Genomic DNA, 15283 nt, shown 5'->3' on the forward strand with positions numbered 1-15283 from the left:
CCCGAAATAAGATCAAATTTCCCAGCAGAGGCGACGGGACTGGCAAATGAGCGTGATGACCTTCGTCGTACGAACCCTGAATAATCAAGAGTTAGAGAGCTTACTATTTAAGTCAACAGGTTAGCAGGAGAACATAAGCTGAAAAAGTGGCTAGACCACCTGAAGCAATGCAACATTGGTGCAGGATTAAGTAAATTGTGGGCAACGGTTAAATCACTCTCGAATCCTGAAAAGAAGGATGACAGAACAGCAGTTACTTTGAACTGACCCAAAGAGGTGCGCGTGTTATTTTAACCGGCAGTTCATAGAGCACCCCGAGAGTGATAGGGCGAAGAGAAGTGTGCTACGCTGTATAAGAAGAGCCCTTCCAGCCGCGGAGGTACCACCACAATTTACGATGAGCGATGTTGCAGGTGCCATCCGAGACGCGAAATCATCCAAATCGTTGGGCCCACACCGAATATCGATGGTAATGCTTAAGCAACTGGATGAACCTGGTATTGAGTATTTAACAAGTGTCCTTAACCTATCGTTAGCCACCCATATCATACCAGTAGCCTGGAAAGTTGACAGGGTGGTCCCGTCATTGAAGCCTGGCAAGGATGCCAGCAGAGGTGAATCGTACAGGCCGATTTCGCTCCTGTCGCCAGTAGCAAAGATCCTAGAGGCACTACTCCTCCCCACGATGATAAGGTGTTTTCCAGTTGCCCAACATCAACATGGATTTCGGAAATTGCATAGTACTAAAACAGCATTAGATGCCATATCCACACATATCAGTAGAGGACTGAACCAGGAAAGGCCGTGCGACCGAACAGGCTTGACCTTCGAAGGCTTTCGATACCGTCAACCATGCCAAGCTGTTGAAACGTTGGGTAATCAACTATATGTGAGGTCGCCAGTCATTTGTGGAATTCACAAACAAGAAGTCCAAACCCCGTAGAGTGAAACAGGGAGTTCCCCATGGAGGGGTGATATCTCCGGATCTGTTTAACCTCTACCTTTCTGAAATTCCACACCCTCCAGACGGTATAGAGATCGTGATGTATGCGGATGATTGTACGATCTTGGCGTCGGGTCCTATCATTGATGACATATGTGATAGGTTAAATGTCTACGTAGCTGACCTAGTGCAGTTCTTCCATCTGAGGAATATGAAAATATCCGCCGCTAAATCCACTGCTAGACTGTTCACTACATTGACGGCTCAAATTAGGCTCCCACTGAACATATTGGTCGATGGTGCACTGATTCCGACCACTAACTACCCCAAAATACTGGGTGTAACGTTCGATAGCATGTTCAAGTCGTCCGCGCATGCCACAGCTATTTGGGATATGATCAGAAGTAGGAACAAGGTGCTCAAGTCGCTGGCCGGCAGCACTTGAGGAGCTGACAAAGAAACCTTGTTAACCACCTACAATGCAATATGGCGATCTGTGGTAAGCTATGCGGCGCCAGCGTGGTCTGCAAAGATTAGCACTACGCAGTGGAAGAAGATCCAAACCTGCAAGAATGCTGCCCTGAGGACTGCAACAGAGCGCCTCCTCATGACACCAGTGGACCGTCTTTATGAGGAGACAAAGATTTTTCCGGTGCGTCAACACAATAAAATGTTGTCGATGCAGTACCTGCTTGGGTGTTTTCGCAGTGAGCATCCCTGTCACGATTTAATGGACAGGCTTCCTCCACCCAGGCACGTCAGGAGAGATCTTCATGATCTAGAGAGAGAGAGGTCCAAAGGTATAAAAGAGAACCTCTAGACCAATGAGCTTATCAGGAAGGCTTGGATAGCATTCACACTGACATGGTTGCGCAGGCAGTACAGAGATACAGAGTGAATGCCGTACTTGGAGACCACCCCCCATCCATCGCAGCAGAAGAACGCCAGCTACCAAGGCAAACACGAGTGGTTTTAGCCCTGTTAAGATCCGGACGATGCAGCTGCCTCAATTCGTATTGGGCCCGAATTGACGCCACGATACCCAACACCTGCCCAGCATGTGGATTGGGACCACACGATACACTGCATTTGTTTAGCTGCCCAGCTAACCCCATTCACCTGTCTCCTGATTCCTTATGGACGCTCCATGTTTTCGATATTTTGAACGTTGTGAAATTTGGTGCTTAGTCTGCGTTGGGGGTATAAAACTTTCAACTTGAAATTTGCCAGTATCGGCCCACGTCTTCGTAAAGACACCCTAGACCGATAACTCCCAATTTTCCGTATTTTGAAGGTTGCGGTCTCAATATCTTACCGAAATGGCTGAGGTATGGTATTATTTAGTCTTCGTTGGGGATAGAAAACTTTCTACCTAAAATTTGTCGGAATAGATTCACGCCTTCATATAGCCCCCATAGAACGGTACCTCCCAATTTTCCGTTTTTTGCAGGTTTTGGCTCCAATATCCCACCGAAATGGCTATATTTTGGTACATATTTAATCTTTGTTGGTGAAATAAAACGTTCCATGAGAAATTTGTCGGCATAGGCCCATCTCTTCATTTATGTTGACATAAGATATAAAACTTACTCGCAAAAACTATGCGGGTTTTAGTCTCAACGTAGAAGTTTATCAATATTATTTTATTATCATCAGTTAAGATATTCTACATCTCCGAGGAATGAGCCTTAACGTAGATCATCACCAGCAACGATCTTATAAACAAGTTTTGAAGCACCGCGATATAGTTTTTTTTTACAGTTCTTGTACCAATGGTCATGTGTTCATTCAATATTAAATGTATTCCAACCACTCTGGCGCCGCATAGCTTACTACAAACCGAGTACTGTTATATGAGGTTAACCAGGTTTCTTTGTCAGCACTCCAAGTGCTGTCGGCTTAGAGACTTTTTTCCTTAATCTTAGTTTGTCGCAGATAGCTGTGGCATGCGGGGACGACATGAACATGCTGTCGAATGTGACCCTTAACATCTTGAGGTAGGTTACGGTTGGTGTTCTGCTACGACTAGAATCTGGGGTAGTTAGTGGTCGGAATTCTACTACCAACGACCATGACATGTAGCTCCTCAATGCTCACCACCGCAGTTCATGTGGTGTACAGAGTGGCCGTAGATTTAGTGGCGGATATTTGTATATTCCTCGCGTGGTAAAAGTTGGTAAGATCAGTCAAATAGGAGTTCAGTCTTTCACAAACAAATGACATCTGAAAATGCATCTAGCGACAATATCGTACAATCATCCGCATACGTTGGGTCTCAATGCCGTCTGGAAAGGAAGAAATACAGAAGAGGAAGAGGTTCAACAGTTCCCGACATATCACCCAACCTTGGGGAACTTCCTGTTTCACTCTACGGGCCTTGGACTTTTTGTTCCTGAATTCCACGTACGACTAACGTCCACACATATAATTGATTATGCAGCGTTTCAAACTTGGCCTTGTGCAGACTACCCGTTCAATGTCTTCAAATTGCGTGGAGTGCCTGGCAGTATAATAGGCTTTTCATAAGTAGAGCGCCACTAACACTGTCCTATCGCACAGTGTGTTCTGATTGAGTCCTCGACTATTTATTGTTAGGTGGCGTACAGAGTTTATGTCGTGTTGTGTTGCTTACGGAAGCCATGCTGATGGTGGGTACTGGATTGCATTTTCTGACTCTGGGGAAGAGTCTTTGCTACAAGTAACACCTTTGCTGCCATACTTGCCTGGTTTCAGGACCCACCCTGCGAATTTTTCGCCTCATCCTGCTGTTTAAACGTTACCATAGAGATTCAATCAATGGAACAACCGCTTTGCTACCCGCACATCACAAGGGTTGGAAAGGTCTCTGAAGCGGTGGTTAGTGAACTCTCCTATTATTGATGAAAGCGCGGAATTCAGACAAAATCAATTAGTTGTCAATGAGAGCCGTACCTAAAATTTTCTGAGCGACATTTTTGCAGAACATTTCGAAGCTGAAAAAACATCATCTTGTGGTACTGAAGCTGAAAAAACATCATCTTGTGGTACTTTTATAGCATCACTTAAAATAAAGGACGAAAAGAACATTGAAGGAAGCGAGTTGGAAGGTCGAAGTGCTCTACGAAAATAATCCTTATTCGATTTGACTGAAGACATGTCATTTCAAAAATAAGCTAAAGCAGCTGTGAACAAAGATACAACGCTAATTCCTGATGGCTTACAGGGTCTCTACAGGGTCATGGCGGATCTGTTCTTCGGGGTTCATAATATGCTCACCAAGGCCTTTCTTCCCCAAGAGGAATTTTTATACCCTCAGCCTTTAGGCTAAAGAGGGTATTTACACTTTGATACGACTAAAAATGTGCCTCATCGAAATAATGGTTTTAGACCCCAAGTATGTTTGTACGATATCCGTTTCAGACAATTTTGTGTAGATCTAGCAATGTCCGTCCGTCTGTCTGTCTGGCAGGCTGGTGCGCACGATAACTCTCGAACGGATCAATCGATTCGGTTCAAATTTTGGGCATCGAAATATTTTATCCAGATTCGATTTAAGTTCGAAGATAGGCCATATAGGTCCACTCCTTCAGGTACCTCCCCCACAAATGTTCAAAAATTGTCGCAAAACTTGTGCGCACGATAACTCTTTTAGGGAATAACCGATTTGGTCCATACTTTGCACATCGTGAAATTCCTGCCAGACTTAGATAAGGTTCCAATATGGACTCGATCGGTCCACTCCTTCGGGTACCTCCCACACAAAATTTCGGATAACTTCAGTTTAGGACCATCTCTCGAATCGCTGATTTTTATTTTAGCAACTTGTATTCACTGCCCCCATACGACGGTACAAGTTTCATCAGGGGCAAGTCCATACTTCCTGAAAAAATAGCCTGAAAGTTGCACAAAACCCCTATGACACCGTATGAGGTGGTTGGAGCACAAGATAACTCTCGAACGGATCTGCCGATTGGGTCCAAAATTTGGCCTTAGTAATATTTTGTCCAAACATAGTTTAAGTTCGAAGACAAGCCATATCGGTCCACTCCTTCAGGTACCTCCCCCACAAAATTTCAAAAATGTTCGGAAAAATTATTCGTACGGTAACTTTTGAAGGGAGTGGCAGAATTGGTCCATACTTTACACATCCTAATATATCTACCAGATATAGATCAGGTTCAAATATGGACTATACTTGTCTACTCCATCCGGTACCTTCCACACAGAATTTCGGATAAGTTCACTTTAAGACCCGTAATCGAATCACTTTGATTTTTGTTGATGCAACTTGCATTCGCTGCCTCAATTACGATGGTAAAAGGTTTTCAGGGACAAATCCACACTTCCTGAGCAAACAGCGCTAAGGGTGTAAAAACCCCCTATGGCACCATATGTATTGGCTGGAGATCCACTTCCATAATGGTCAATGTCGATCCATTCCTTTAAGTATTTCCTCCGCAAAACTTTTTATCTTTAACTAGCGGACCCGGCGAACTTCGTCTCGCTATTAAGGAATAAAATTTCATACAAAAACTCAATTTTCGATTTTCCCATTTTCCGACTTTTCCAGAGAGATTTTCCAAAATTTTCTTCCGTAAAGACCTTCTCCTCGAAAATACGAATATTTGACAAAAAATTTTACAGAAATCGGCCTAGCCGTTCTCATTTTATGAATTACTATACATTTTTTACACCATTTTTATACCCTACACCGCTATGTGGGGAGGGTATTATAAGTTGGTTTTGGCCAAAAAGTTTGTAACGCATCGAAATAATGGTCGTAGACCCATACTTATATATACCAAAATGAATGTCTCGACGAGCTGAGTCGATCTGGCTATGTGTGTCCGTCCGTCAGTCCGTCCGTCCGTCCGTCTGTCCGTCTGTCCATCTAAACCTTGTAATCACGCTACAGGTCGCAAATTTAATCAGATCGTCACCAAATTTTGGGTGTTGATGAGGGTCCCGGAGAGGAAGAAGACTATTGATTTTGGTGATGGTCGAATAATATTTAGGGGTCGGAATGGGCAAAAAACTTATTTAGGGAAAAAGTCAACGTTTTTTTCCAAAGCAAATATCTCAGCATCTATAAGGGATATACCAAAAGCAAAACCTGTTAATAAAAGAAGAAAATATCATATTTTTAACGATGTAAAGGAGGTTGTCGTAGGTGGTCAAACAACAAATATATCGCAATAGCCGCAAATTAAACCCAACTTTTCATTTTTGCGATTTTAGTTATATTGACGAATATCACGGCCTTGGTTGGCGACTTTCCAAAAGCAAAGTCTGACTATGAAAGTAGAAAATCCCACCTTTACAATGATTCAAAGCAGGTTGGCGTAGGTGGGCAAATAACGGAGATATAGCAATAGTCGGTAATACATCCCATTTTTCAATTTTTTTTTTTAAATCGCGCTACCGGTCGCAATTTCGATCGGATCGTCACGAAATTTTTTGAGTTAATGGGGGTCCCACAGAGGAAGAAGCCTATTGATTTTGATGATGGTCGGATAATATTTAGGGGTCGAAATGGGCAATAACTTATTTGGAGAAGAGGTCAACGTTTTATTTCAAAGCCAATAGCTCCGTTTCTTTAAGAGATATATCAAAAGAAAAACCTGACAAGGAAAGTAGAAAATACCACCTTTACAACGATGTACAGTAGGCTGTCGTAGGTGGTCAAACAGCAGAGATAACGCAATAGTCGGTAATGCGTCCCATTTTCCGATTTTTTTTGTAATCACGCTACAGGTCGCAATTTTGATCGGATGGTCACGAGTTTTTTGGGAGTTGATGCGAGTCCCTCAAAGGAAGAAGCCTATTAAGATTGGTGCTGGTCGGATAATATTCAGGAGTCGGAATAAGCAAAAAGCTTATGTGGAGAAAAGTCAACGTTTTTTTTCTTATGCGAATATCTCCGCTTCTGGTAGGAGGTATATCGGCTTCTTGTAGGGGTATTCCAACAGCAAAGCCTGTCAATAGAAGAAGAAAATATTACCTATAAAATGGTGTAAAGTAGGTTGGCGAAGGTGGCCAAACAAGGGAGATACCACAATGCATCCAATTCTTCCATTTTTTGCAATCACGCTACAGGTCGCAATTTTGGTCGGATGGTCACGAAGTGTTGGTTGCTTATGGGGGTCCCGAGAGAAAGAGGCATATTATGTTTGATGGTATTCGGATTATATTCCCTAAAAGAAATGTTTACCAGTGAAAAACTTATGCACAGGGGTAGTGGTGTAGGGTAACACATGGTCGGCCCCGTCCCGACTATAGCCTTTGCTCACTTGTTATATATATATAGATAGATACTATTCAACATGTTGTCGGTTTATACGCCCAAAATGTTTAAAACCCTCTAAATACATACGTTTTTCGGAAAAAAATTGTTTCAATATACACAGGCTGAGGGTATATCTCTGTCGGCCAAGCCGACTGATACCTTTTTACTTGTTTTTTAATTGTCTTGTTGTCTAAAATAGTGTTTTGTTGGATCAGTTATTGATTTTTTTATAATAAATATACATTTAAAATATTCATGCATTTAAAATATACAAATTTAATTAATAACATTCACTTTAGCAAATTTTGTTTTCACTGCACTTAACCTTATTTTAGGCGCACTTGATACACAACACTTTTGTTTTACAACCGCAAATTACTCTTCATTATACTCCATATAATAGTGAGAGCATTATACACAAACACACACACACACACACCAAACGCAACATAAAATATGTTAACTACTAACATAATGGAGTTTCCATTGTTTAAAATAATTAACAGTAAATCAATATGGCGGAAAAAAAGAACTAAATAAATATAAAATGTATATTTTGAATGGATTCATTTAATGGCAATTTTAGTTATTTGTTTTACTGCCATAACCATAAAAAGTAGTCATGGAAATGTGGAATTTCGGCAGAACAATATTTCCACACAAATTGTGTAAATAATTATAATATTTAATGTATTCTTTTGTTTACAATAGCATATTCAAAAAGATGGCTCAAAGTTCAAAAGCGAAGGTCGAAATAGTAGCAGTTTGCTCTTATTGCTTTGTTAATTATTATTATCATTAATTAATTTGTTTTAATTGGATATTTACAATTTGGTGATGGCTGTTTTTAGAAGTTTGGGAATTTTTTGTATTTATCGCTAATTTATTTAAAGAACTTACCACAAATTTATATAAGTTTTGAGTATCAATCTGTAATGAGATAAGACAAAAAAGTTATGACAATGAAATAAATTTTTTAAGACATCTTTGATATTTTCAATATGAAAATTTTTCTGCTAGAGTTTAAAATTTAATTAAATTTTAAAATTCATCCGATTTTAAATTCTCAACGCTTCGGTGTTTGTTTTTATAAATAAAGGAACCATTAAACAGAAATTGAATACATTTGCTGTAACTTTTGTTTTTGTACATGACGTGTACATGTGTAAATGAGCAACAGCTCAAATTAAATACTCGTCGCCCTTAAATTCTTGATGTGGAACTTGAGTTTTCTTCGGCTATTAATTTTACTTCTTAGTATACAAAAAAAAAACACTACACAACGAAAAAGATACATAACAACAAACACAACACCCTGACAGTTGTGAGGATGTTACAAACATGACACAAGTCATGGAAAAATTTAAATCTGTTGAAAATCGCAGAATTGTTGTAACATTAGTAGACATTTGAAAAGGTTTACTTTGAAGTGGTGGTGGGGGAAGATATGTGGGGTTAATGCGACTTTCTATACTGCGTAGAAATTCCCTTGAGAGTAGAAAAAGCAGGTTATGAGCAGAAATGGAATGTAAGGATGATATGATTTGAGACAAGGAAGTATTTTTTTAATGTAAGGGTGAATGGAAATACGTAATGAAGCAAATATTCAGGTATCGCAAAAAAGGCAAGTCGCATAAGAGAGGGATGATGACGTTGTATGAAACATTCCTTAAAGGAGGGTACAACATAAGATTTTTTCACTATACGAAAATTAGTTCCTTAAGAATTTGGAAATTAAAAAATTTAAGTGTCTTTAGCAATATTACAATGCGGGATATCTTTTTATGAAAAAATTAACCTTCATGCGAGTCACTAAGGGGTCTTTTTGGTCTCTTTTGTCAAAAACGTTTAAAACTCCTTTAAATTGTGATCGTATGGAAACAAAATATTCTACAAAATTAATTGTCGTAAAATTTTACTATAGGCCCCCCGAATACACCAAAACTCTAAATCGTACCTAAACGCCAGGAATCTGCCAAAAGTAAAATCACGTTTTATGGTTAATGTTGTACTTTATCTGAGTTTATTAATTTTTGTCCCACAAAACTTCATTCTAGATAGAAGACGTCAAAGACCAAAATGTTCTCTATTAATTTTCAATATAAGTCGCCGAATAAATAAAATATGTATTTACAATATATATCAAGAAAATATATACATCAAGTTTGCCAAGAAAACACCCAAATATTTTTTGAATAAATTTGTTTTGTTCTTTTTTCGAGTTAATGCATGAAAGTAACATGAAATTAAGGTGTTAAAAGAAGAAATATTCTACACAAAATTTCACTGTAAGTCCCAGAACAATCTAGATATCTAAGTAAAATACTTCGTTAAGAAAATGACGTTACAAAATTAGATATTATAGGTAGAAATTATTTGTTAAACTTTTAGACTCTTAATTAAAATTTATTCCATACGGAGTCAAAAAATCCTAAAATTCTTCACATTTTGGGGATTATGTCAAAAGACGAAATGTTCCAAATCAAATTCAATTATTAGTCTCTGAACAAAAGAAATTTGTAGCTATAATATTTAACATCTCCAGAAGCTTTCGCTTTTTATATATGATTTAGGACCATATTCTACCATTTTTATTTACATTTTCGTTATATGCGGTCACAATATATACTTTATTGATGTTTTTCATAATGAATTCTTTCAGAAGATTATGTGTGCTCGATCCAAACTGTTTTTGGAATATCTATGGTGAATATATGGTAACATGGGGCGCCTTCGCCACTGGGGAGGCTACGCCAGCGCCGATTTTCTCGCAAAATACAAGTGCTAGAAAAAATCGGTTAAAAGCAAAATTGTGAGTTTAATGAAGATCTATCATCTCCCAAAAGTTGGCAGTTGTGTCATAGGTATGATAGCGGACGCACGCGGTTTTGTGTTTTCAGGGTATTGGGAAAAATAATTATGGTAGGTATTTTTTGTGATATCTTCTCAACTTTTTGTGATATTCAAAAACACATTTTATACCGTTAGAAGACAACTACTGAAGAATATAAATCCCTATAATTCGCATGAAAAAAGCAATTGCAAATGTCAATATATTAATATTATGAAATATGTAAGGGGTGGGGCGCCTACGCCATGATAGGGGCGTGGTGGGTTAATGTTAGAAATTTGTCATGTTTAACTTAAATTCTTTATACCACAGATATACCACACTATAATGTGAAGATAAAATCAATATTATCCTAAACGTATATTGTTGCTTAGTTATATTATGATTTTTGTACCTAAATTCAAGGTACCTACTTCAATTAACCGCTAAAATCGGATACTTTTGTAAATTTTAAAATCATTGTTGATTATTCAATAGAAAACTTGTTCCTTTTTTGCATAATGTTGATATTTAAGGAAGAAGTATGGTAAATTACAGTTTTAGAGTTCGTTGGAGAATGTTCAATATCGATGGCGAAGCTGCCCCATGGGTGGGGAGGCTTCGCCACTTTTTACACATTTTGTAAATTCTCAAAAATAATATTTTAAAAACAAAATTATAACCATTTATGTATCAAAACTTATAGTCAGGTTAGGTTAGGTTAGGTTAGGTTTAGGATGCGCAGCTGCCGTGCTGGCAGCCACTCCACTCGGAGACCTTGAGGTCCATTGTGATCATCCTGACTATTGATGTTGTTGTGATATGATGTGGGTTTAAGTCGGCTATTGATGAAGTGATTATTGATACGGCTATATGGTGAAGTGTGAATGTAGATGGTGATGATGTGAAGTGGAAGTGTGATATGTTGTGTGTAATCGATGAGGTTGTATGATGTTACGTGTGGTGATGATGGTGTACAGGAGTCATGAGCTGTGATGTATGTTCTGAAACTTATAGTCAAGATATGCTAATATTTGTACCAAAAATAATATTTGAAAAAACTTTAACGGTGTCTGTATGAGAACATTTTGAACAAAAACGTGGCGAAGGCGCCCCATGTTACCATATATAGCGAAAATATTGATAACCCAGATCGCACTTTGTAAAATTACGTATATTAGTACTAAAAAGTAAAATAACGTCATCAGGAGTCATAGGTTCCTGATATTGTACGTGAAAATGCGGGGATAGTCTACGGCTATTGTTCAGTGAATATATCCGACATAAGAGTCCTAACGTCCATGATTTTGGCATGGTCCTAAATACTATAATGACGGCAGCTACTCTTGCTCTGACAAATTTGTCTGAATTAATCCTTAATCCACAAAAAGATACCCTGCATTATTGTCAGTAATATTGCCAAAGACAGTTTATACCTAAAATGCAAGGATTCCAAGGAATCTGATGTCGAATATTTCAAAACCTGTAGAAATGGGCGTAACTTGCCACGCCTATTTAGGTTACTTCCCGACGTAAAATTTCAATATGCCGATACACATGTCTTCTTTTTGTCGGTCTTCTTTCATAATCTGTGCAGTGTTTCTTGTAATTTTAAGAAAAGTTCAATTTTGTTGTACAGTGTAATAATACAGAACATCGGTTTTAAGGTCATACCACTTATTCTGAATTTGGTTTTAATGGCCTAAAATTTCTGGCGGACGATGTAGTAATTTTTCGAAGTTGTCGACCTAACTTTTTTTATTTGTTAGGAAGGACATTCATTTAAAAAACAAGTTACAATTGCATTTAGTTCGGCCGGGACGAACTTTGTATGCTCTCCACCACAAACTGTATTGAAGTGAATACCTTTAAAAGAACTTGTATTGGGCGTCATAATTTTTCTGACCACAACATGGACCAATTTTTACCATTTCCCTTTTGTATCCTCTGGCAACATACAAAATCAAATTACAGCATCATCGCTTCGAAAATTTCAAAAAAAACCCTCGAAACGTGGATATATGTATATGGATAGTTTTTTTTTTTGCGAATAAGGTTTCTATCCTATGGGAACACTAAATTCCAATTAACAAAACAAAAAAATCTTAATTGGGGGCTATGCTATGCGGCGCCAGTGTGTTCGGTGAATATAATTGCATGCGATGGAAAAATATTCGGACCTGTTAGAATGCCGCCCTAACAACTGCAACTGAGTGCCTACTCATCAGCGTTGTTGTTTTGGGCATTTCGGACAAAATTTGGTGCTACAAAAAATTTAATTTGTAATTTGTCCGATGTTTGGCCCAAATCCATATTGGTCCGTTTTCATTATAATAATAAAAAAATATATTTTATAAAAAATCAAATGTTAGTCTTTGAAATATATTTTTCATGATACTTAAGCTTTTGGAAATACTTCACGCACTATGACCACCGTTTCAAACGTACCATCGAAGTTCATAATAATTTTGTGGCAACGGAATCTTAAGATACACTCCTCAGTCGGCATTTCATTATTAGCGACATTCAAAATAATTTAGTCGCACAGAATTACATGTTGTTTTTCCCTGTTGTTTAAATGTTTGTTTATTAGGGTGGTTATAAATCGATGTCGGATTCTTTATGCTGCACACCTTGTTAAATTTTGTTAGATTTTAAGTTTACCAATGTTTGAGCAAAATGGGAAGATGTTAACACGTGCCAATGGGTCCTCAAAGTTTCCATAGTAATTTGTGTGGGGCCAAATGTGAAATTGCTCTAAAGGTCACATTTATTGTCCAATCAATGAAAAATTTTTACTATTTTGTACCTGTGGCTAGAAAACGAATCCTTAAAATGTATTTATGTTTGTAATGGATCGTACTTTAATACAAAGAAATCAAAGAGTACAATCATTGGCAAAAATTGATTTTAAATATTAAATCCCGAAAATTGTATCCGAACCCAATGTGCAATTTGTTTCTATTTTTTATTATATAGCTGATAAAAACAAAAAAATGAAAAAACTGGTTTTCTAGTTGCACCAATATTAAAGACCCAATATTATAGAATTCGACTTTTTCAAAGTGCGACAACTCCGCAACCGTCAGCTAAAAAAATTTGAAAATGTACTGAAATGCTTTGCTGAGGAGCAGCATCAATACAACAACAAATATTGGAAATCAATCCACATTTTTTTTCAAAAACCATATTTTGGTTTGTTTCAATTTTTAAATTTTGGCCGTTCTTCACGAAAATTTTGGTCCGAAAAAAATTTCGAACGGCAACACTGCTCCTCGTGTCGTAACTGGACCATTTGCTCTAGTTGCAGTACTTGCTCGGGTGTTACCGTGAGTGCCATCCTATTCACAATATGGTGGATCCATTCCCACCCAACCCACCACGAAGAACATCACCTGAATATTGTTACGGAATTGGGGGGTTTAACTCATAGATGACCAAGATTAGAGCATTTGTATGGTGAATCGAACGAAAACGTAGAGGCGAATGCTCATCTTGTTCATCTATGGTTTAACTTAATCCTTTGTAGAAGTTGTTTTATTCCTCGATACGATTTGTACCAATTAAAACGAATGTTAGTTTTGGATTACGATTACAATGCTTTATTGACGTTATTCACTTATTCACGCAAGACTTTATTGCTCTACTAGCACACAGCTAACTCTAGTACTAGTAAGCACACAGCTTTACTCTATTCAGGTTACTTTTTTACTCATTAGATTACACTGATAGTTTTAAGTCGCGGTCCAAATTATAACTCTAATTCCCACCCGCTACGCTCGCTTATTTATACCCGCTTGAGTATGCATAGACTATTCTAGCATTCTTCATGTGGGAGGTTTCACCAATGTTCGAAAGAGATCCAGATGCACATAAACCAAGGATGCGCTTTTTGCAAAGACAGTATACTCAGTGAACCCACTGAATTGTCTATGCATTTGCTTTTATCCCTCACGCACTCTGTACGTGAACAAAAACAAACAATAAACATAATTTGGTTGTTGCTTTTTTCATTCATACATTCACACATGTTTTCGTTTTGATTGTAATTTGTTCCCAGCCAGCATTTTATGAAGATTTTAATCAAATTCGAGTCTTTTTTGATCCGACTGCACAATTAAAAAGCTGGAATATGAGCTCATTTTCTGATCATAAATGACTCCTTTAACGGGAGGAAAACGTAACCTCTGGCGACTCTTCTAAACAAATCACAAATGTGTCTTCCTCTGCATTAGTTTCGAGTCATTTTTGCCCATTTTCTGATGGTATATAAAGTATTTTTCGAGTCGTATTTCAATCATTTATTGGTTATTTGTTGGTTAATTTGGGACTCTTTTTCGAGTCTTTTTAGATTCATGTTTATAATCGTTTATGAGTCTTTAGGGAGTCATTTATGAGTCTTTTATTAGACGAAATAAATAAAAGAATTTTCTTTTTATTCTTTTTTGTTTCTTTCCTTTGTTTTGTTGTCTTTTCTGCTTTGTTATTTCTTTCAATTATCCTTTCTGTTGCGCGGTGGTTAGTATACGGCTTCTTCATTTCACTTGGCAAAACATGAACATGTGTTGTGTTTGTCTATACTCTTAATATTATACGTTACATTTATATCAAAGTTTTTTAGAAAGTGTATATGAGAATTATCTACAACCAAACAAAAGTAAAACAAAGCAATCAGTTTTTAATCACCTAACTGTTCAAAATATGATCATAATGTACATAATCATAATCACTTTTCAAACACCTCCATGATTAAGCATTTTTCAATCTTCATGAAGATCAAAATGTGACAATAAATAACGAAAAAGTAGTCACATTTTAAACACCTCAATGATTTATTTGTGATTTTAAATTTAACTCTTTTTAATCATTACAGGGAGTCACTTTCGAGTCCCTTTCTGATCATACAAGCGTTTTAATCAGTTTTTGATCACCAAAAGGACTCTAAAAAGACTCCGCAATGTGATTTTTGAAAAATCAATCTTCCAAATGCTAGCTGGGTTGGTCTCCACTGACATAAACACATACTTGCTTACTAACACGAAAGCTCAAAACAAATGAATAGAGAGAGGGAGAGAGAACTGAAAGCGTACACGAGAGTAATAGCAAATCAAACATAGAAAAGCAGTGATTGGAATTCAATACAGTAATTGTTGTTGTAAATTTGATTTAAATAAATTAAATGGTTAAATTTAATTCTTAAAGTACCAGAAATTTGTCGAAATTAACTTAAATATACCAGTTACTT

At 37.4% G+C, this 15283-nt stretch overlaps 1 protein-coding gene across 1 annotated transcript in view; it reads right to left on the bottom strand.

Annotated features, from left to right (window-relative positions):
* LOC141394063 (uncharacterized) overlaps positions 1-15283 on the bottom strand; it is a 917654-nt gene that overhangs the window by 745176 nt on the left and 157195 nt on the right. Inside the window, exon 3 of the mRNA XM_073967887.1 lies at positions 8109-8138. The gene's annotated coding sequence lies outside the window, so the exon portion shown is untranslated. The remainder of the gene's footprint in view (positions 1-8108; positions 8139-15283) is intronic.

This window comes from Musca autumnalis, unplaced genomic scaffold (assembly GCF_047663935.1).
Source record: "Musca autumnalis isolate F117 unplaced genomic scaffold, ASM4766393v1 scaffold_2, whole genome shotgun sequence".
Classification (NCBI taxonomy): Eukaryota; Metazoa; Arthropoda; class Insecta; order Diptera; family Muscidae; genus Musca; species Musca autumnalis.